At 44.4% G+C, this 22,769-nt stretch overlaps 1 protein-coding gene across 4 annotated transcripts in view; it reads left to right on the forward strand.

The window, feature by feature from the left end:
- The window catches only part of PHACTR1 (phosphatase and actin regulator 1), a 502,764-nt gene that overhangs the window by 195,669 nt on the left and 284,326 nt on the right, over positions 1-22,769 (forward strand). Inside the window, exon 1 of one of the 4 annotated variants that reach the window (XM_079147317.1) lies at positions 10,728-10,917. The exons of 2 other annotated variants lie outside the window; for them this stretch is intronic. The gene's annotated coding sequence lies outside the window, so the exon portion shown is untranslated. Of the gene's footprint in view, positions 1-10,727; positions 10,918-11,005; positions 11,398-22,769 lie in introns of those variants that run through there. One more of the 4 variants, XM_079147315.1, reaches the window with a different exon arrangement.

Raw genomic sequence — 22,769 nt, forward strand, 5'->3', positions numbered from 1 at the left:
GTTGTGGAAGCTCAGAGGAGAACTACAATGGGTATTCAATATGGTGGAGGGCTCCGAGTTCTAAGTGAGCTTCACACACCCCGGGCAGGAATGGTGGTGGATTTCTCATGGGACCCCGTGAAACATTAATGTGATTTTATAAATTTTCCAACTTCTTGATAAAGGGAGGCTTCTCCGTAAATTACTGCATGCCCAGCTCAGCTCTTCCTGCCTGGCTGTTGCTGTGGCTCTTTCTAAGGCACTATTTAAATAAGTCTTCTGATAACCCAGCACTTCACTCTGGCTTCTGAAAATATAACCTATTCCTCTCATTTTTTTTCTATGCCTAGCCACCTTATGATTTTCATTTCAATTAATGTACAGAGGAGTGGTTTATTACAAAAGGTTCAGTGGGGTTAACAAAAAGGATGGGGAAACCCCATTTTATTTTCGAATGGTCTTGAATTCAAAACAAGTCTAAAAAGTAGGGAGGACAAAAATGCTCCTTAGAAAATTCCTTTGAAAGCACCAGTGTGGGAGTCAGACAACTCTGGGTTTGTATCCTCTCTCTAATAGCTACAAGCCTTGTGGTCGCTGGGGAAAGAAAGGTGCTACCAGGTATTGTGGTGAACAGGACACTTGCGCTAATTCACGTCATCCTCACAATGACCTCCCCAAAAAAGATGAGATTCGAGAAGGTTCGCGCAATTTCAATACACAGTGAGCGACACAGATTCAAGCCCAGGGCTATTTGATGACAGAGCAGTTATTTTCCACCAGTCTGAAACTGTCATGGGAGCAGAAATCAGATCTCTTCCTGCCTGCATATCCAGGGCCTACAAACTTATAGTAATCAGTTTATAACTTTTGGTTGAATAACCAAATGAATATCCGATGGAATAGGTGAATGAATGGCGGAACTGTAATGCTGTTTCCCATCTCCTTTGTCTTGTTTATCATTGATGTTCTCCTCTGTTGCTCAGTGACCCTTTCCAGTTGCTGAAGGGAAGACTGAGCTTAGAGGCTGGGTAGTTCTCTATCCTTAGTCCAAGCAGAATTCCTGCTCTAGAATAACTCGATCAGTAAATGATGACTTAGAGATTTGGAAATCTCAGGGTCACACGATGTTTGATGGTAGGTGATGTATACGAAGCAGCTAAGATCAACTGGATTGTTTGAACTAATTCCTCACCATCATGACATCAGCATGAAGGATGGAAATGTAGTTATGCAGAGTCTGGGTCAAAGGGAAAGTGTTCAAATGAAAGAAAGTGTGATTAAAAGAAAGATAGGGCTGTATTCTGCTCTTTTGTGAGGCCTCCGCAAAATCATCACAGCAATTGGAACAGGGTCATTGCTGGAGGTCATGGTGGTGGTGGTCACAAGCAATGTCCAAGATGTGTGTCCACTCTGTGCTGGCCATGATGATAAGTCCTTTAGAGAAACCACCTGGTTTATCTGATGAAAATGCTAAGACCCAGGCGTTCATTTTATTTCCTTTTTAAACATGTGGACTAGTCTGAAGTCATACAGCCAAGATAATAATGACCATAGCTGCTCAATTCACAATAGCCAGACTGTGGAACCAACCTAAATGTCCTTCAATTGATGAATGGATAAAGAAACTGTGGTATATATATACAATGGAATATTACTCAGCCATAAAGAATAATAAAATTATGGCATTTGTAGGCAACTGGATGAAATTGGAGAATATCATGCTAAGTTGAGATAAGCCAATCTCGAAAATCCAAAAGGCGAATGATCTCATTGATAAGTGGATGATGACACATAATGGGCGGTGGGAGGGGGGCAAGAATGGAGGAAGGAGGGACTGTATAGAGGGAAAAGAGAGATGGGAGGGGGGGAAGGAAAAAATAACAGAATGAATCAAACATTATTACCCTATGTAAATGTATGATTATGCAAATGGTATGCTGTTACTCCATGCACAAACAGAAACAACATGTATCCCATTTGTTTACAATAAAAATAAATTAAAATAAAATTTTAAAAAAAGACATTTTCAAAAAGAAAAAAAAAAAAAGAAAAGATAATAATGACCAAGATTTAAATGCCAGTCCTGCCTGGTTCCAGGGCCTGAACTCTGTTCTTTTCCTCTAGGAGGGTATCGTAAAGGTCACATTTCTCTTTCTGGGTTTGTTGTGCAGTCTTCCTCTATACTTCTTTGATGTGTACAGATTGCTCTCACACTCTTAAATATTTGAATATTTGATAATTTAGCAATATATTCAGTTTTACTTCCATGAAATTTCTGTCTGTTTCCTTGTTGGTGTGCCAAGTCCCCCAATCATTTTGAAATAAAGTGGAACAGATTTGTTTGAGGAACTGACCAGAGTCCTAAAATAGTCAAGTGCAAGGAATTCTGAAGAGAAAGGGCTGGAAGGAAACAGAAAAACTGGTCCCCATTTTCCAGAAACTTTCACCACTGGAGATAAAATCTAAGCTAAGGAAGACCCCAGGAATGCCCAGCAAGACACCTGTGACCCAGAGCAATTATAGTCCAAGCATGGCATCTTCTAGCACAGGCATTATTCTCCTGGTGCTCTGCGGAAAGGGAGGCCAAGGAAATGGCCAAAGCCACTGAGGTTACTTAGAGAGCTTCCCAGGGGCCGTGAGCCTCCGGTAGGACCTTTAAACAGGACACAGACCCAAACCGACCAAAAATCCACGTGAGTTGAAGAGGGTATTGCAATCCGGAAGGGGTCTGAATATCACAGCTCTGGTGATTCTATTTAAAATAAGCTTGAAGAATAAATAAACGCCAATATAAAACAACTTGAAAAACACTTAGTATTAACATCTTCTAAAACCAAAGTGGCTTGATGACTTTAAGATTTAGTATTAAAAAAAAGATAAACACCAGCTTCTATGATCTGAAAATAATCACTAAGCCTGTTGGGATCAATGATTGGGTCTTCTCTTGCCACCATGCACAAAAGAATGGCACTCCAGGGTCAGGAAGTTCTCCTGAAGAAGGAGAGGGATTACTACCTGGGATCCAGGGACAGGAAGTTCTCCTGAAGAAGGAGAGGGATTACCACCTGGGATCCAGGGACAGGAAGTTCTCCTGGAAAAGGAGAGGGATCACCCCCTGGGAATGGAGCACCTGCCCCATGGCTGAGCCTCAGGGACAGGGCTTCTCACATCTCACAGTCCCCTCTTTCCATCTGGGCTACTCAGGGTCTTTAGTAAGCAGCTAATGGAGTGTTGAGATTCCTTTGCACTGCATAACACTCCAAACAACCATCATTTTATTATCTCCATGGGTCAGAGATCAGGAAGGACTCAGTCAAGTGCCTCTGGTCTCAGTATCTCATGAGGTTGTGGTCCAGACAGTGAAGCTGGGGATAAGAGTGGAACATCTGGAAGTCCTCTCTGATCTCTCCACTCAGTTGGGCTTTCTCCAACATAGTGGCTTCAGAGCTGCCGACTGCGGCTTTGAAAGCAAAAACTCAAAGACTCACTGAGCTGAGGGTACAGCTCAGTGGCAGGATGTGTGCTTAGCGTGTACAAAGCCCTGGATTCGATCCCCAGCACCACGAAGAAAAGCCAGCTAGTTAGGCGCCAGCCACGTTGCTTTTCACGACAGATCCCATATGTGAGGAAATCTAAGCCCACCTGGATTCAGAAAGAGAAGGAATTGGGTCCCACTGCTTCATAGGGAAACAGCCTGGCACTAGAACAAGTGGGATGAGAGACGTGTTATGTCCATCCTCAGAAGATAAAATCTGCAACACAGAGGTCGAGGGGTGACACACGCGTGTGGTAGCTCCCATTTGCTGGAGGACTCATTTAATTTCACCAAAGAACTCTACTAAAGGGCCATCATAGTCTCTTTCCATTTTATGCATGAGGACATGAAGGCCAGGGTCAATAGCAGGACCCTGATGGATGCTTCACAGGCATCACCTCAGACCCCACCACCTCGTTCACTCAACTGAGACTCAACAACCTGCCCCAGTGAGCAGGTGGCAGCACCAGAACACAGTCCCTGTGTTCAGACCTCTGCAGTCGCTTCCTTGCACGAGGAAAATGAACTTCACACGTTCACCGCATTCTAAGCGCCGTGGATTCTCCCTTTTCCTCTCTTGGGTATCCGTCCGACCTTAGTCCTATTTGGACCCAAGTCATAACATAAATCCACACAGTGCTTTCAAGGGAGCTAAAGGGAGCCATGAGGCTGCCGCCCCTGTGGGAAGCTGCCTTTTCCTGTTGCTCTCTCCCAGTGAAGCTGTCAAAGAGATATTATGCTGAGCTGGCTAAAAAGCGGGGTGAAAAATGGCTTCTGAGATTGGCAGTGGCATCGACTTGGCAGGGAGTGAGGTAATAAATGCTCTGTTATGGATTATGCCGGAGTCCTCACATCTTTTCCTGTCAGCCTCTGCCTTCGTTATGGGAAGCCCTGTGTGAAGCAGCCCTGTTTGCGCTGAACAAGAATCCTTGGCCTACACCTCTCTTGTTCATAGCATTGGAGACCTCGCATGGCTGAGCAGAAACAGGCTGGTCGAGGTTCCGCAGCTGGGGAGCTTAATAGGGCTTTGGCAAGAAACTTTCAGTACAAAGAGGCTTAGTTAGTTGGCCAAGAATAGCAAGGGACAGAATTAACTTGTTTTAAAAATAATAAGTGGAAAGGGGAGTGCTGAAGAGAAAAGGGGTAATAAAGAAGGCAGAAGAGAGAGAATGGAAAAAGCAAAGGAAGGGAAGAAGACAGAGGTCGTGGAAATCAAAAATTCACCATCTTCATAGCCACCAAGAGCACGTTGGGTAGAAAGCAGGTGAAGTGAGATCAAAGAGATGTTCCCTCCACTGTCACCATCTCATGAGCTCCCAAACCACCATCTCCAACACCGTTAGGATCCTGGAATATTTAATAACGTTCAATCTTAAGAAGAGACATTTTCCATTCATTGACACTCATGATAGCCAATCACTCTACCAAACACCGTAGACATGAGCTCATGCAGTGCCCACAAGAATCCGCAGGATGCTCATCCCTAGGCTGGGGCTGTAGCTCAGTGTAGAGCACTTGCCCAGCATGCATGACGCCCTGGGCTCAATCCCGGGCACTGCAAAAAAAAGAAGAAAAAAAAAGTCTCCATCCCCTTTGTCCAGATTAGGAAACTAAGGCTCACAGAAGTTAAGAACCTTCCACTGGCATCCAGTGCACCGTAAAGGCAGGCAGTGGTGGCCAAGAGCTCATAACCGGCACACTGGGCACAAAGCCTCTTCCTGGAGCACGCCCACGAGGGTGTCCTGCTATCCCAAGTTTCAGCTCCTCTGCGAACCCCAGCCAGGCAGGGCTCCGGGGACTGCAGTCCTTTGTCCCAGTCTGAGATTTCCCAGGCTCCAGAGTCTCCAAGAACCCCATTGGTAATAGTCTTCTGCCAATGTTAAGGCCATTATGTTGCCTCTGTAGGTCAAAATACGTATTTATGATGTGAATTTTCGAGTGTAATTTCTCTTCATTTCCTTTGAACAGGATTTGTTAAGGCCGTAGTGCACACACTCCCGTTCATCCCGTCTGGCTCCACTTTGTGAAACGGGGAAGCAGGAAATACTTGAGTACCTGACAACTCAGTGGGAAAACGATTAGTAGACTCCACTAGAACCTGCGAGAAGAACCCCAGGCCCCCTGGGACAAGGCATTCTCTGGTCCCTTCATTTTGTTTTCACAGACTTTCTGTTTTAGAGCAGTTTTAGATTCGCAGCACAATTGAGAGGAAGGCGCAGAGATTTTCCATATCCTACTCACCTCCCAGCTTCCCCATTATTGACATCCCCCACCAGACGACAGCATTTGTTACCTTCGATGACCCTGCAGTGACATCAGAGTCATCCAGAGTCCATAGCTGACATTAGGCCCACGTTCCTTGGGTTTGACCAGTGTTCCAACACATGTGTCCACATAATAGAATCATACAGAGTAGTTTCACTGCCCCCCAAGTCCCCTTGTTCCACCTACTAAACCCTCCCTGCCCCTAACCCACAATTTTTCACTGTCCCTACAGTTTGTGCCTTTTCCAGAATACCATAGAGTTGGACTCCAATAGTCTGTGCCCTTTTCGGATTTTCTCAGTCATATGCACATAAGTTTCCTCCACTTGCCACGGCTCCACCTGCTATTAATGCTCAATTGCATTCCATTGAATGGTTGTGCCAGTATATCCACTCACCTGCCGAAGGGCATCTTGATGGCATGCAGGTTTTGGCAATTATGAATACAGCTGCTGTTTGTGGGTAAGGTTTTGCTTGGGTGTGAGGTTTGCAGCTCCTTTGGGTAAATACCGAGAAGCAGGAGTTCTAAATGGTCTGGTAAGACTGTTTAGTTTTGTAAGAAACTGCCAGATCATCTTCCCAAGTGTGCTGTCTGTGTCTCCACCAGCAACAAATGAGCTTTCCTGACACCTGACAGCCTCACCCCAGTTGTTGTTGGTTTCTCCACTTTTTAAAGCCCCGATAAATGGAATTATGCAGAAACTGCTGGAGAGCCAGAAATAAAGTCAAAAAATGACTCTGAGCAATGAGATAAAAAGTCACCTCCCCTGATGTCTCATGATAGGCCTCTTCATGCCCTTACTCAAAGCCACCACGCTCTTAGTCTGCACAAATACTAGCAAGCTAAGTTTTCCTTTTTCCTAGATCTCTAAGAATTCAACACTTTAAAGAGATAGAGACACTAAAAATATAAAACAGAAGCTGTGCATTAGCTTGTTTGCAAATAAGTTCACACCTAAAGATATAATCCTGCCCTCTTTGGAAGTCTGAGGGCACGTCCATCTACCATAACTGGTGTTTATAACAGTGACCCTAACACACTTACTTGTTAAAGAACAAAACTGTATTCAAGATGCCACATATAATAAAAATTAATATCTATCTTATTGTTTTGTTGTTGGAATTAAATAAACCTTGTGTAGAATTCTCAGGGTGGTGTCTGGCACATAGTAAGTGATAATAAATATCAGCTAGTTTATAATAATGATGATGATATGTCAGGTTATTAGAGAATTGGGAGAGGAGAAACGGGAAGGAAAGAGTATTGGGGGTTCCTTAAGCATTTTTCACTTCTGTGATTGCACAGGGAGACTCCTTTGGCCCAAGGTGAATTCCAAGGTGAATGGTACTTGGCTCCTGGTCTTGAAGATGTCCTTATCTTGAAGATGTCCTATATCATATAGCCGTAATGAATGTGATAAACATTATAATACATCTACTTATAATAGTGGCGCTATAGCCGATGAGAAGACTGAAAGCTACAGTAAGTAGGTGAGCAAGGCTTGAAGGATTTCGCTATTTGGTGGGGGGTAGCCATTTTAAGGACACTCCAGGCAGGGAAACAGACTTTAGACAAAAGGCTCCAAGTGATGGAAATCATGCCACGTTCGAGCATGCAGACCAGGTAAAATCAAAGACCACGTAGCACTAAGGTGAGCTGGAAAGGCCCCTGACGACAGTTTGTGATTGATTAGCATATAAGGGCAAGGAGTGTGGCTTTTATTCAAAAAGCAGTAGGCTGCTGTTAAAGTCCTTAAGCTAAAAAGTGATATGGTTAAGTGTCTGCTTTTGACATACGCTCACACTGCAGGGGTATAAAAAATGAACTTGAAGGGTGGAAAGTGGGGTCCGAAGAGCAGGCAGAGGTTCTTGTGTCAGGTTATGAGTGGCATCCTTGAGAGAGGTTGCAGGTGTATTAAATAAGATTGTCTATAACAGGGGCTGCAGGAATTGGGCAGAGAGTGGGGGGTAGTGAGTAAAACCAAGTGTGACCCTGAAGGCCTTGACCTGAACAATTGGGGCGACCCAAGAAAGGAACTTTCTACAAACCGAAGATTTTTTTCTGTAATCTTTGTATCTCCTGGTGGCATGATGTTTTTTTGTCAGAGGGGAGTACTGGGGATTGATCCCAGGGACATTTACCACTGAGCTAATCCCAGGATCCTTTTTACTTTTCAAGACAAGGTCTTGCTAAGTTGCTGAGGTTCTAAGTTGCTGAGGCTGGCCTGGTACTTGTGATCCTTCTGCCTCAGCCTCCCAAGTGCCTGGGATTACAGGCGTGCACCATCAAGCCTGGCAAGAAACTGAATCTTTAATGCTATTTAAATTCTAAGGTATTTTCCTGCTCTACCCAAGAGAGTATCACTTGAGTTATGCCATAGCACTAGAACTGAATGAATGTAATTTTCTAAAAACTCTAAGGAGGGATAGATAGATATGTTCTCACAGAACATATTCTAATTCGAAAAATGGTCAAATATAATCCAGAGCTGAGTCATCTTATGTGACTACTGAGCTAGTCCTAGTTGTGATGTAAGATGCATATTAGACTTATGAGATTAATATGAAAAAAAGAATACAAAATATTTTGGTAATTTTTACTTATCACTTGTTGATAATATTTGGAATATATTAGATTAAATAAGCTAATGTTACAAAAATAATTCCACAAGTTTTGTTTCAAATATGGCTATTAGAAAATTCAGGATTACATATATGGCTTACATTCCCTCTCAGCTGGTCCATGCTAGTCTAGGAAACTTGAGTTTTGTAGTGCCAATATTTAATAACTATATATAGACCAATGATATATTTTCTACTATTGCTCCTCTGAAGAAGGTCTTAGTACCTGATGTTTTCTTATATCTTCTGATGTGTTTTCTCATAGCTTCTAATTCTTATTAAGAAAGTAGTTACCATAGCAACTGCCACAACACCTTGTATCTTATTTACTATGCTTGGAGCATGAGGTGTGAATACCCATCTGTCATTCAGGTTTATGCACTTAATATTTTTCTCCTGTATATGTGGCTCTTCCGTGGCAAACCAAGCACTGAGAGTAGACCCACTGCAACTAAAAGATATGATCAGACCAACTGTAGTGGAGGAAAAGTTTTATTTGAGGGTTCATGTTTCAGAGGTCCTGGGGCTCAAGGTGAGGCAGGACATCATGGCAGAAGAGCGTGGCAGAGGGAAACAGTTCACATGATGATCAGGAAGCAGAAAGAAAGACTCCACTTGGTAGATACAAATATATACCCCCAAAACCAGGCCCCCAATTCCCACCTCCTCCAGCCACACCCACCACTTCAGTTACTGCTCAGTTAATCCCATCAGGGGATTAATTCACTGATTGGGTTAAGACTCTCACAACCCATTCATTTCTTCTCTGAACTTTCTTGCATTGTCTCACACATGAGCTTTTGGGGGACACCTCATATTTAAGCCATACAAGACCTGATTTCTAATTCCTTCCTATGTCAATGGCTTCTCTGGTTTGGATAAGGGGAATGGTAATTTCCCCATGCCCACCTCAGAGGGATATGTGACTAGTTATAAAGTATTTCAGAAGTGATTCTTAGGATACAAATCCACCTAACAACACACATTTTAATATGATAGTAAGATCTACTATTCCTTCCAGTGCTGGGGACAGGCAGCAAAGAGAAAGCAGTTTCTTTTGAGGATATGGGTGAGGGATGCAGAAGGGAGAAAAGGAGATGGAAGGGAAAACAAAAGAAGGTTGAGCAACATTAGCATTTGTTCTCCATGTGTAAACAGTCCTCTTCAGGTCTTTTCTAGATTTAGCAGCCAGGCCTCACTGGCTTGGAGGAGACTGGGGGACCCAGAACCCTTAATGCCTATGTCCTGATGTTGACATAGAACCAATGAACAGGATTGAGTTTATGAATTTTGATCATGAGGTTTCGTGAACCTTTAAGTGAATTATGTTCCTGTTTCACTCTCAGTTTCTCAAAGCGCCTCCCATTCGTGGGCCAATGCCATGAACATGCTGGCTGCTCAACTGGTGTCATTGGAACAGGGAAATTGAGACAGACTGAAATGACTGTTAACACATTCACTGAAGACATTGTTGTAGATTGACCTTGGGGATTACGCTATAGTTGGAAGAAGCAGCTGGGGGCTTGGTCTTAAGAGATGTCTCCGTAGCAAGCAAGAGTGTTCACTTGCACATCATGTTGATTTGAAGTGGCTGAGGGAGGTTTTATGAGGACGAAGGTTGGGGCACAGGTTCTGGCTAAAGACCCCTTTGACATCTCACAGAATTTAGATTAGTGGCCACACAATAAATAGTGTAGGTTTTAGGCTTTGTTCACACGTGTGCAATAATTCCATATGAGGCTTTTCGACTCGTGGTGCACTCTATCATTTGAAAATGCTTTCAGCAGCTTATGGAATCTAGACAGTGCCACCCCAAAAGAAAAAGAAGAAAGCTGCTATAGGAATCTGGAGAAATCCCTGAGAACTCAGCGCTGGTATTTAGGCGGTCTCCACCCAAGAGGAAGGGAACCGAAGGAAAATGGAAAATAGGAGCACACTGCAAAAAGACAGCCCCCTAGGGAAGGTTCCAGAAAGGTTAATTGTCATTGTTTGGTGTTTTGCGTGTCTGCCCTTTGTTTCTCCCTCGCTCCTCTGGGGGGCAGTGGATGATGCGGGTGGGCGAGCATGGCTTCTGATCAGAACTCAGCACAGTTTGAATTACATAATGAAGCTTCCTTGAGTCAGGTGACAGGATCACAGAGTAATTCCCTGCAGGAGACAAACTGCATGTTAAAAGTCCACCAAACACCAAAAAAACAACAACAACAAAAAAAAAAAAAAAAAAAAAAGAAAAAGAAAAAAAAAAAACACTCAGGCCGCAAGTTCCAGACTTGCGAACTGCAGTTTCCTGGGAATCCTACTGGCAGAATCTGCTGGGCGGGCAGGCTGAGTCGCACCGGACTCGCAGAGCTGGGGGGCGACCAAGTGCAAGCCGAGGGTCTGGTTTGGATCCCGGGTTACTTTCTGTTTCATTTCGAAATGTCCCCTGCTTCCGAAATCGGTGGCCTGCCGGGTCAGGTAGAACGCAGGACTTCTTGGAGGCTGCAGCCAAGCTTGTAGGAGCAGGGCTCAGTGAAGGTAAGAGGCGACCCGCGACCCGCCTGCTGGGCGGCCACCGGCAGCGGCGCTGGCTGCGTGCGGGGCACGCCCACCACCAGTCGCGGTGTCCGGCGGGTGTGCCGGGTGCAGCGGAGGCTCCAGAAACCATGCGGGCGGGGGGCTGAGGTTTTGAAAAGGGATAAAATGGACCAGTCCTGCAGAGAAGCGTGGCCACCTGGTCCAGGGTGAACTCCCAGCTCCGTCGGCTCCTTTCTGGGCACCATTGCATCCCGCCATGGGGCTGGTCAGCGGCCAAAGCGTTGGCACCGCCGGGAAGGAGGACCAAGGGGCCGCCTGGCACGGCGAGGCTGTGTGTGTGTAGCATGTGTATTTGCAGAGCACGACACTCCAGAAGACTGTTGCTCAGTTTCAGAAAGCACAGCTACTGGAGAGCCAGAAAACAGACTCAGACAGGAATCGGATACATGAGTGAGCCCAGAGCTCTGGGCTATCTTTAAGGTAAGCATTGCGGTCTGAAATGATTTTATTGCTTTTTGTTTATTTGTTGGGTGAATTTTGGACTGGTTTTGTGCTTTGTTCGGTTCAGACACTTTTCCAGTTGTGGAACTGCCAGTGGAAATTGATTTGGTTTTGCAATCTCAGACCTGGTTCATTAGGATGTTTTGGAACCCCTGGATGCCTCCAAGTCAGACGTGGTGGATCCAGATCTGGTGATGTTTTTCAGATTCCCTTGCAAACATCACTGCAGTGGAGATGCTAGGAGCAGGCTGTTAGGAACCTCAGGAAGTTTCAGACTTAAAGAGACAGGAAAGGAAAAAAAAATCCAGATCTGCAGCTGTCATTTTGGGAAAGGTGGACTTGGGGAGAAGTTGTCGACGATAAAAAGGAAAGATGACTTGAAAATAAAAGGATAATTAAGGAATAGGTGTTGGTGGGATGTCATTTTGGGCTCTGGCATTTTGAGGCTTGCTGCATGGAGGTAAAAATCAATACAGGAATTGGTAACGGTTCACTCTGCATAAGAATTGCTCTGGTGGATTCTTTTTTTTCCTCTGACTTCTGGAGGACCTGAGAAACAGACTTAATTTGGTAGAGTTCCTTTCTAATGTTATTCTTTTGGGGCCACATGCAGTGCTGTAAACAAAATATGGTGATGTTGGAACCAATGAAAAATGTCCTTCTAATAGTATCTATAAAGAGATTCAAGTTTTTGCTCTCTTGAATCCTTTCTCACCTTATTCCATTTAGGGATAAATTATATGAATTGAACGTGTCTAATTTAAACCACTCGAGAGTGGTACAGTTATTCCTCTGAAAGGATATCTGCATATTCAAAGAAAAATGATCTTGAATCTGTGGTTCATAGTCTCTAAGTCCATGGACCACATTTGGGAATTGAAGACTTCATGGGTCATGAATTTCTATCATCTTCCCTCTGCCAGGGTTCCATTACCTCCATCTACTCTCACGCTCAACAGACAAAGAAAAAAGGCATCATGAGGTTTTTCATTAAAACCCACATTTTGAAATACAGATACTATCATATCATTATAACTATTCATAATATGTAGGAACAGTTCATGAACTCTGTGTGTTAAGACTTTGGTGGTCCCACAAGAAAGCATTGCCTTAATAATTAATGGAAACTCAGTGAGTTCCTTTGGTCCACATTTCCATCAGTTGAAATGTGCAGAAAACCTGCACTTCTGTACTAAAGACTGAGATTCATAAGGTCTGAGATTCCAGATACTGCAAGACCCTTGATGTCGTTCAAATCAAAGAAGATAACACGATTCAGAATAGTTTCCATTTTGGGCATTTTGCTTTGTACTCCAATTCCCTAAAATTTGGTAATCTGTCTGAATTTTGGTGTCCACATTTTCTGTGTCAAAATTGGACTTATGGTTTTGCAGAGGGTTTAATGTTACATTCAGTATAAGGACAGCCTGGGAAATGCAATTTGGAGGTCAAGTTTTGTCCTTTTGGGGGATAGTTCAATAGTTGATGGAACAACTGTTCAGAAGACATGATGTGGAGTGGATTTTGAAAGTCCGGTCCTTATGGTAATAGAGGTGCTTTGGTTAAGATCATAGCTTTTTGAATCAGATTTTTTTGGGTTCCTTTTCCAATGCTGCCTCCCGATCAGTGAGTTATATTAGGCTGGCTTTTCGACCTTTCTAAGGCTCAGTCTCTCATCTGTAAAATCAGATAGTAACAGGTTTTAAGAAAATAAGTGAAATAACGCATGAATGGAGCAACACGTGTTGTCATGCCTGGCATAGGTGGAACCTTCAACAGTACCTGCTGTTACTGTTGTCATTTATGGTATCTGCTGACCCCAAAATACTTGAAAAACCAGATCATTTTTCCCCCTTTAATGTGCCAGAGAATAGAGAATGTATACAAAACTTTTAATATAACATCTGTGATCCTCAAGATGCTTTCAAATTAATTTACTAATGTGAATTAATTCACTCCAGTGTACAAGGAGGCATCTTTGTCACTGTTTTGGATAGAAGAGTCCATCAAACTGGTTTAAGCCACAGAGGACATCGGTGGCAGCACCAGACGAGCAATATTTGTCTCCAGATGCCCCAGACTTTCCCCACTGGGCCACACCACCCTGATGATCCAGGCTAGGGGAGCCACCCCAGCAGTGGCCCAACGAAAGGCAAAGCAGCCCTCGTCTCTGTAGTGGTGTGCACACCTCCCACTGGGTGCAGTTGGGTGCAGCAGGTTTGATTTTGCTCTTGCTTATGTGATCCTGCCCCTGTCTCATCCTGGATCTGCGCAGCTCAGAGCTCCCAGAGGTTTGCACCTCATGCAGTCAGACCACAGTGATCCATAATGACATAGTCCAAGGCTCCGCTAGGGAGCCATTGTCGAAGTCTGGAAGGACTGATTTCTTTCTCTCTTTGCAGTCTCCTAACAGAGAGGCAGAAACTCCTGAATGTATAGTGTAAAGTCCCAGGTATTGGTATCAATAAGTACCAGGAGGCCTTGACTTTTGCACTCTGTGTGTATGCAGCCTCCTGTGAAGTTCAGGATCCACAGTTGCAGGGGAGGGGCTCAGAGAAGGGATGTTATTAAGGTTCCTCCAGGTTGAGCCTGGGTTTCTCCAGAAATTAGCTGAATAAAGATTTCCCCTTGGAAAATGCCATAAAGAAGTCAGAATAAGAGTTACATAGCTGCTTGCTTTTAAGAATTCACCACAGTGATAACAACAGTGCCAAAGATGGAGAGAAACAAAGAATAGTCAGAAAAAGACAGAGTTTCAAAAACAAAGAAGCAAATGTTGAGATGTGAAAACATTCCAAACTTGGAAATACTGTCACACTTAGGAAAAAGAAAGCAGAGTAGACTAGAGAAGCAGCTGGGGAGAGAGGTCTGGGTTGTAAGTTCAGTGTTACGTCCTGCATCATTCAGCTGGGTCTATTTCCTCACTCCCACAACCATAAAAATATTCCCACCCTCCTCCCAGAGAGCACATGTCAAGACTAAAGGGACGGTTAGAACCTGCAGTATTCCTGTTAGTAATGCTGGGAATTTGAACTCCATCTGGGCCTCTCCAACAGGTATTAAGAACTATTTAGGATGAAAGAAAATTGACCCAAAAGGAAGGAATCTGTGTGTGTATGTATGTGTGTGTGTGTGTGTGTGTGTCTCACTGAAAACTAGAATTTTCTTACTGGTAATAAAGAAGAAAATCACTCTGGATAATCCATAACTGAAGAGTGACCCATAGCTATTGAATAAATCTGTCAGGGCTGCCACAACAAAGCACCACCTACTGGGCGGCGTAAACAGCAGGGGTTTGTTTTCCTGCAGTGCTGGAGGCCTGAAGGTCCAGGTCAAGGTGTCAGCAGGGCTGCCTTCTCCTGAGGTCCTTTGGCTTCCCACTGCATCCTGGCCTGGCTGTTCTTGGTCTCCATATTGTGTTTCCTAGTCCCTTCTTATAAGGGTACCACTGGCACTGGATTCGGTCCACCCTCATGATCTCCTTGAACCACATGTACTTCTGTAAAGACCTGATGGCCAAGGGGAGTGGCCTTCTGAAGAACGGGGGCTAGGGCTTCAGCATGCAAATTGGAGGTGGGGGCACAGTTCAGTCCCTGACAACTATCAAGTTAAGAAAATCATTTTTAAAGTGTGCTGTTCTTGTTTTTGGAGTTAATTTGATCCATAAAGAAACAGTGTTTTTATAGAGGAAAATGGTGTCTCCAAACTGCTGTGGGGAACCCCCCAGAGGGCAGCCTGGTAAGCCTGGCCTGAGTTTGCAGAGCAGCCTGAGCGGCCAGGTGTTGTAACTCGGGGACAGCGAGGACCAGGTCTTACTGACTTCCACTAGGTGTTCTGTCAGACAGCTGGTAGGTTGACCTGAGCAAGGTTGCGTTTTGGTGGTGACAGTCATTCCTGAAGGATGGACTGAGCAATGCAGTGCTCCTTTGAGGTCAAAAGGATTATGACATCTCTCTGGACAGTTCTCCACGTCTGTTCTCTGTGCTGTCTCTTAAAGTCGAAGAGCGACCTCGTCATTCTGTGTCCTGCCATGTTGGACGTGGCCATGTGTGCTCACCATTTCTTCAAGCAGTCCCCAACCCTCCCTGGCCCCCCTTCAGCATGAGCAGTGGTAGTCAAGGACATAATTGCTTAAAATACACACAGCATGCATTCTCTCTCTCTCTCTCTCTCTCTCTCTCTCTCTCTCATTTCCAGAAACAGAATTTGTGAATAGAGAAGATGGTTTGCACGTGACATTTGTAAACCCTTTCTGTTCTAAATTTCTCATTGATTTCAGAAAAGGAAACAAGAGGTCCATCTCAATGCAGAGATGCCCTCACCACTGGGCACCTACTGTGTGCGCAAACACGCAAGGGCCCACACAGGAACGTGGTGCCAGCAGCAGAGCGGGTGATTCACAGGTGTACACAGGTGAGCTGGAGACTGCTCCTGCTTCCTCCTCCCTCTCTCCAGGGACGAGCAGGTGCACCTGGGGCAGGACTTGGTGCCCTCTGGGAGGCACAGCCCCGTCCCTGTGGACAGTCTGCAGGGTCTATGCAAGCAGAGAAATGAAACCTAAAGGGGGAATCCATGCAGGAAAGAAAGACATGTACCTTAGTTTTCTTTTTAATTCCACTGGTGGTGGTGAAAATTTATATCGAAAGGAGCAAAGGAGTACTTATTTAGTGACTTATAAAAGCACCATGTTGTGTCCCTTTTCATTAACAATAAGGCATGCCCTCCGTACCCAAGGGGACGATGGGTTCCCTGAGTCACGTTCATGCCTCCTGATTCTTCTCCAGCTCTCGGCACAGAGCGGAGCGCACTGGATCATCTGGGGAAGACTGGCCTGATACCAGCTGCGCTGCAGGGCAGGGAACGTGATGGGCAGGCCTCACACTGGTTTGCCCATGCCTCCAGCTATTTGGGTACCATGTCCTCACCCAGTGTCAAGTGCTCTGTTTGGGTTTTTGGAATGAGGCTGTTGAAAGAAACTCTGATGTAATTCGGAATATGTTGGTGCTTAAATATTTAGCCCTGATATCAAGGTTTAGGACTTGCCCAAAAAAGGGCCTAGGATTTGAAAACGATAAGGACGTGCACTCGGGAACAAGTTGCCAAACTTTAAGAACTTGCCATTGGCTCCCTTTGGCTTATATTTTAAATTAAGAGCTCAGTTTTGTTTTGCTTTTTTTCAGTTGGTTTGTTCACATGTAGAATTTCTCAAAAAAAAAAAAATGTGTTTTTGGAAATATCACGTCTCTTTCAATGAAGCAAAGCTAACCACCTTGTGGGTTTTGGTGGTAGTTGTTGTTATTGTGTTTATTCAGTAAGCACTTATTATCTGCCATACCAAGGACAAGGCATCGTGCTCAGAGTTGTGCAGTGTATGAAAAGATGAATCAGAGTGACCCGTACCTATTCAGAGAAAGAAAACGTGCCTAAAAGTTTTAGCAAAACTGTAGAAAACGACAGCTTCCCTGGGAACAGAGAAATGTAGTTACTGAGGTTGGTAAAAGGGATATATTGATTCCAGCTAGAAGAGGCTTTGGAGTTGTTTTAACCTGAGAATCTTGAATATTTCTATAGAGGGGGAAGGGGAGGAAGAGGGGCAAGAGGAGGAGAGAGGGGACAGGGGACGTGGGGTTGTGACAGCCAAGTGGGGAGATGAGTGGGAAGCAGGTTCCTACAGGAAGGTTCGTCTGGGGTGTTCGTGAGGCAGGGGACCAGGCCCCCTTCGTGGAGGAGAGGGGAGAAAAAAAGACAACCAGTCATTAGTTCCCCTGGACAGAACTCGAGCTCCCAGCCAGAAGTGGCGTGGCCAGACTCAGCCGTGTGCTCCTCATCAGCTGCAGTGCTGTTGTGGTGATGGCAGGTCATGGCATTGAACTGCTAATAAGGGAGTGGCCCTCACCGTCAAGTGCCATGGCATTGCTCTGATTATCTTCTTTATTCTGCACAATGGACTTGCAGGGTGGGCACCGTACAGTGGATCCTCGTCTTCCCCGATTCCGCTTTTGCAAACTGCGCCTGCTCACTGGAATGTAGTGTTCGTGAGGTCCCTTCATGGTCATCTTGGGGCAAATGCAGAGCAGCAAAAACCCAACTGAGGTGAAGCTCTGCTTCCTGTTTCATCTCTCACGCTGCAGACCTGTGTCCTTTCTGCAGTGTAACTAGTGGTGTATTATGGTTTTTGCACCTTGGTGCTCCTCATGGGTGATTTTGCTGTGCAGAGTAGCCCAGATGGAGTGCTAGAGAGCCAGGCAGTGTTCCCAACTGCAGAAAAGCCATGATGTGTCTCGTGGACAGCAGACTGTGTTCTGCAAGCTTCATTCAGGTCCTGAGTTATAGTGCTGCAGGCCATGACCGTCAGTTCAATTTTAACAAATCAACGATGTATATTAATAAGATGTATTTAAACAGAAACGCACATAAGACCAGGGTATACATTGATGTGTTAAGATAGTTGTGCTTTCATAAGCATAACCCTGCATCTCCCCTGGTAGCAATGGCTCAGTATTCACTAATCCCGTGTTCACGGTGACTCTATAGAACAGAACCGCTGAGAATAATGAGAATCAACTAGCATTTTCCTTTTCAAAGAGAAGTAAATTATCCTGGGGCTACGTGGCTAGCGTGAATCAAATCTGTATTATGCCATCATGTAATGGCATATCTTTGTAAAGATGAGATCAAAGGCTTTGGCTTGGGGGTGGCAGTGAGGAGCGGAGGGGAGGAGGCAAATGGTTTACGGAGTGGTATCAGTAGGGCAGGGCTGCTGTGTGCCCGTGGAGGGCAGCAGGGAGAAGATCTGGGTTCAGGAGGGCCCTGAGGTCGGGTGGAGATGCAGACTCTTGGCAACTTGAGGATCAGGGCTACAGGGAGGGTCATCGGTGGGGACAGCAGGGACTGAGGACAGGGGCTTGAGAAAAAAATTGCCAGGCTTTGCTTTCTGAGCACTTACTGTATTCCGGTGCTGTCGGGAAGCCCCTACTAAATGATCTCACCATATCCTCAGAGTAACCCTACAAGGCGGGGATTCTTATTCCCATTTCACAGAGCAGGAGAGTGAGGCTCAGAGAAGTCCAATAACCTGCCCAGAACATGCTGCTCATCAACCAGAGAAGAGGGGGTGCGCACCCAGGCAGGGGCCACCGAGGCTGTCAGCACAAGACACAGAGATTCATGTTTTGGAGGAAGAGAAGCATTGGTGGCAGCCTCTCTTGCTCTCTAATTTCCTGTTTTCAGTTCTGCTTTTTCAACTACTAACACCTCGTATTTTTCTACCTGTGTGTTTTTGTTGAAATTCTTCGCTGCCAGAGGAATGTTGTTCTCCTATCCTTTGGGTTTCCTGTTGTTCTCCTTTTTTGATGTTGCAAAGGGGCGGTCGAAATGCCTAGTAGCTGCAGAAATTGTGCATGTTAGGTGATGTTTTATTATGTCGTGTTGCTTAATAAAGAAAAGTTTGAATGTCGCAGCGTTTCCTAGAAGGTAATACATGTTCCTGAGAAGAACTGCTCTTTTTTTCGATCACTCTTGCATTTCACATTCCTAGAGCTACAGTCGATTTACAGATGCACTCATTAACAGAGGGGAGTCACGGTTATGCTATTTATCTGTTGAATTTCCATAGCCTGGTGTAAAAGGACATGGTCTTCGTTTTGCATTTCATCTCAGATATCAGTGATCTCTGAATATTTTTAAAAAATTATGAAGCAGTCCCTCTTCAAATTGCCCAAATAGGTAGCGCTCGCTGAGATTTATTTGTCTGTGTTCCTGAGATATTAAGAGATTAAATATCCCCTGACCAGTATTCCCGCAGCACTCCTAGTAGTACTGCACCATAGATGAAATGGTTTCCAAGTAGTACAGAGGGTGTTTCATCTAAAAAGGCTCAGATCTGTTTATTATATTCAAAATCATGTTAATAATACATAACAAAGGGAAAGAACTCTGATCAGACATGTGGGCTCCTTCCTGCTTTCTAAGCTGCCCCTCCATGATGTCCTAGAAGGCCAGCTTTCTCCTGGCCACAGGGCAGTGTCCTCCCCAGAGCCAGGACACTCAACTCCATCAAAACGTCTCTGCCCACAGAGTTCAATGCCTGAGCTGCAAGAAGAGCAGTAAGCTGCAGTCTCTGAAGGCAAGTGGAAGGGAGTTCACCTAAAGGGAGTCTCTGTTCTTTGAAATAATCAAAGTCCTAAACCCATCATTTATAAATTAAAGAGAGAGAAAGTTTGCCATGGAGTTGGCAGCTGAGCTCTGTACTCAGCGAACTGTAACTCCTAGGTGGATGAATTCTGCATTTGTGTAAGGATCTGGTGGTCAGAACAGAGACTCTGAAACCTTCCTCTTCTCCTAAGACTGCCATAGCCTAAAAGAAAAGGGGGCCAGTGAAAGCATGTTCCATTCAGAGAGCACTGGAAACCGTCTTTCAAATATCCTGGGCAGTGTGTTTGCCAAACCCAAGGGAAATTCACTCCATGTGTTTCTGATTCATTTAGAGTTTAATCATCAAAATATTGCCTTGCAAGGACTGGTTATGTCCAAGAAACCCTTTATGAGCCAGTTGAAAACATTGTCTTAAAAACGGGAAGTTCTGTTTTGCCAAGAGCTTGCAGATGCCCAAGCAGAGGCCCTGGATAGGGTTGTGGGGGCAGAAGCCCTGGAGACCGAGCTTTCCAAACCTGGCAGGACCGACCGTCTAATCCCTTTAGAGAATCGGGGCTGTGTGTCTGTCTTTACTCTCTAGAAGTATAGAGATTCCTCAGGGCAAAAGAAATCACCTGAGGGCAAGAGGACCCCCTGGCTTCCCTGATCTCCGTCCAGACTCACGCCCTTTCATGCCATTTTATGTCCCCTGTGCCACCTCCCTATATGAAAATTCAGGAGAAAACTCCTCTATTGAAGTCACAATGTTAGCATCACAGCCTTTAAAAACCTAGGTAGAATTTCATAAATGGGCTTGGAAACAGCACTTTCATTGGGTCCATGAATTCTAGGAGAAAGGGGAAAAAATCTTTTTATTTTGAAATTTTAAAAAATCATGGTGAAATATACACAACAAAAATTAGCCTCCTAGTTCTGTCGAAGTGTGCAGGCCAGTGACATTTACTGCATTCACATGGTTGTGTGGCCAGCACCGCTATCCATCTCCAGAACTCTTACATCTTGCAGAACTGAAACCCTGTGCCCTCTAAACAAGAACTGCCCACTGTCCTGCCTCCCAGGCTTGGCTGCCACCATTCTCCTTGCTGTTTGAGTTGAAGAGTAGCTACATTCCCCTGGTGGTACAAGCTGGTTCTGTCACTAAAATGCAAAAGGACTTCCGGTGCGTGGAGGCTTGCATGAGAATGCGGGCATGTGACGGGAAAACGTCTTCCGTGGGGATTGTAAAATGGACACAGAGACCACCCTGACCCTCGGGCAGATCAGGAGACACGAGTTCAGTGAAGGCGTTTCTCCAGGGGTTCTGCTGCTGTCCTGCTTTTCGATGATCTGATAATACTAGTAAAAGAAGTATAACGGACCTTCTTAAAAAAATGGTTCTCAAGTTTCCCCCAGGATCCTGGAAATCTTGTTAGTATGAAGATTCTGTCTGAGGACGTCTGGGTGGGACTTGAGGTTTTGCATCTCTAATAACCCTCCAGGTGATGCTCATGCAGCTGGTCCATGGGCCACATTTCAAAAAATAAGGTTCTAGAACAGTGTTTGATGATGTGGAAGTCCTTAAAAAAAAAAATTCTAAATCAAGTGTTCTGGGCATAGTTGTTTTTTTTTTTTTTTTTTTTTTTTTTTTTTTTGATACTGGGACTTGAACCCAGGAATTCTTATCCCCAGCCCTTTTTATTTATTTTTTTTTTAAATTTGAAACAGGCTCTCACTAAGCAGGCGGCTTTTTTGTTGTTCTCATTGTTTGTTTTGTTTGGTTTTGTTTTGCTTTTTGGTACCAGGGATTGGACTCAGGGGCACTTAACTGCTGAGCCACATCCCCAGCCCTGTCTATATTTTATTCACAGAAAGGGTCTCACTGAGTTGCTTAGGGCCTCACTAAGTTGCTGAGGCTGGTCTGGAGCTTGCAATACTCCTGCTTCAGCCTCCCAAGTTGCTGGGATTATAGGCCTGCACCACCATGCCTGGTTTAGACATAAATAATTTCTTTTAAGTACCCCTAGTTATCCTGATGCAGAACTAGCGCTAAGAACCTCTGACCTGGAGACATAGTTAATATTTCTAGGATGCTTCTCTCAAAATCAAATACCTCATCTGAATTTTTTTGTTGAGTATTAGATTGCAGTGAATTCATACTTGGCTTTTCTAACAAGAGCCTTAAGTGACTATTTCTATGTTGCTGATAAAACGAAGAGCCAAATGCTTTAGATTCCAGATGTGCTGACTGCAGAGTTGACATTCAACTATAATAATCTAGCAACCTCTCTGCAGTCTCACCCCTACAGAAGCTTCCCTGTGTGCTCATGTCAGCGAACTATAGTCCTCGTTATAGGTAGAACCAATGGTGATCCTTAAAAAAAAAAAAAAAAAAAAAGTGTTTAATATGCTGAAATACTTCTACATGTATTTGAGAACTCAGAATCCTGCACCAAAGAACATCAAAAAATTTGCCTGAAAAAATGTTAAGAACAGATGTTACAATCCACTTGTCTCTATCATAAAATAAACGTGATTCTGTTTATGCTGCCTACTGATGGATCTTCTTGGAGGAGTTTGCCCTCAAGAAGCAGAATGTGCTAGAGGTGGTTGGTGTGATTAAATATTTTGCACTTAAACATTAGCAATGCCTACCAGATCCAGTTATATCAGTTTTAGCTCTATTGAGACTCAACTTCTCTTTCACACAGTAATTAGCCAACAGTAGTGGTGTTTCCTTAGTTATCATTCTAATTTCTGTTAATAAAACTATGGCAACATAGGAAAGGCTGAGTCTCTGTTGTGCAGATGGATGCAGACCCTCTTTATCAAATAACTATATCTAGTTATTTAAATTTCAGACCCAAAATAAGGGGACCTTTAGTGCACAGTACTTTTTTAGATCTTAAACTGCCCCAAGGGCTGGGGAGATAGCTCAGTTGGTAGAGTGCTTGCCTTGCAAGCACAAGGCCATGAGTTCAATCCCCAGCACCGCAAAAAACAAATAAAGAAATAAAAAATAAAAAAATAAACTGCCCCAAACCATTTTTTAACCTCTACCACCTTCACTATTTATTTTTTGGCCAATAACACTGAGGTGGTGAGCTTTGAAGAATTCGGGAATTTTGATACCCTGCCTACATTTTTTCAGTTTATTCTCTAGATGGTTCCAAAGACTGATGAGAACACACATTGAATCACCAGAGTCTTCCCGAGTTGAC

The sequence above is a fragment of the Sciurus vulgaris genome, assembly GCF_902686455.1.
Source record: "Sciurus vulgaris genome assembly, chromosome: 7".
NCBI lineage: Eukaryota > Metazoa > Chordata > Mammalia > Rodentia > Sciuridae > Sciurus > Sciurus vulgaris.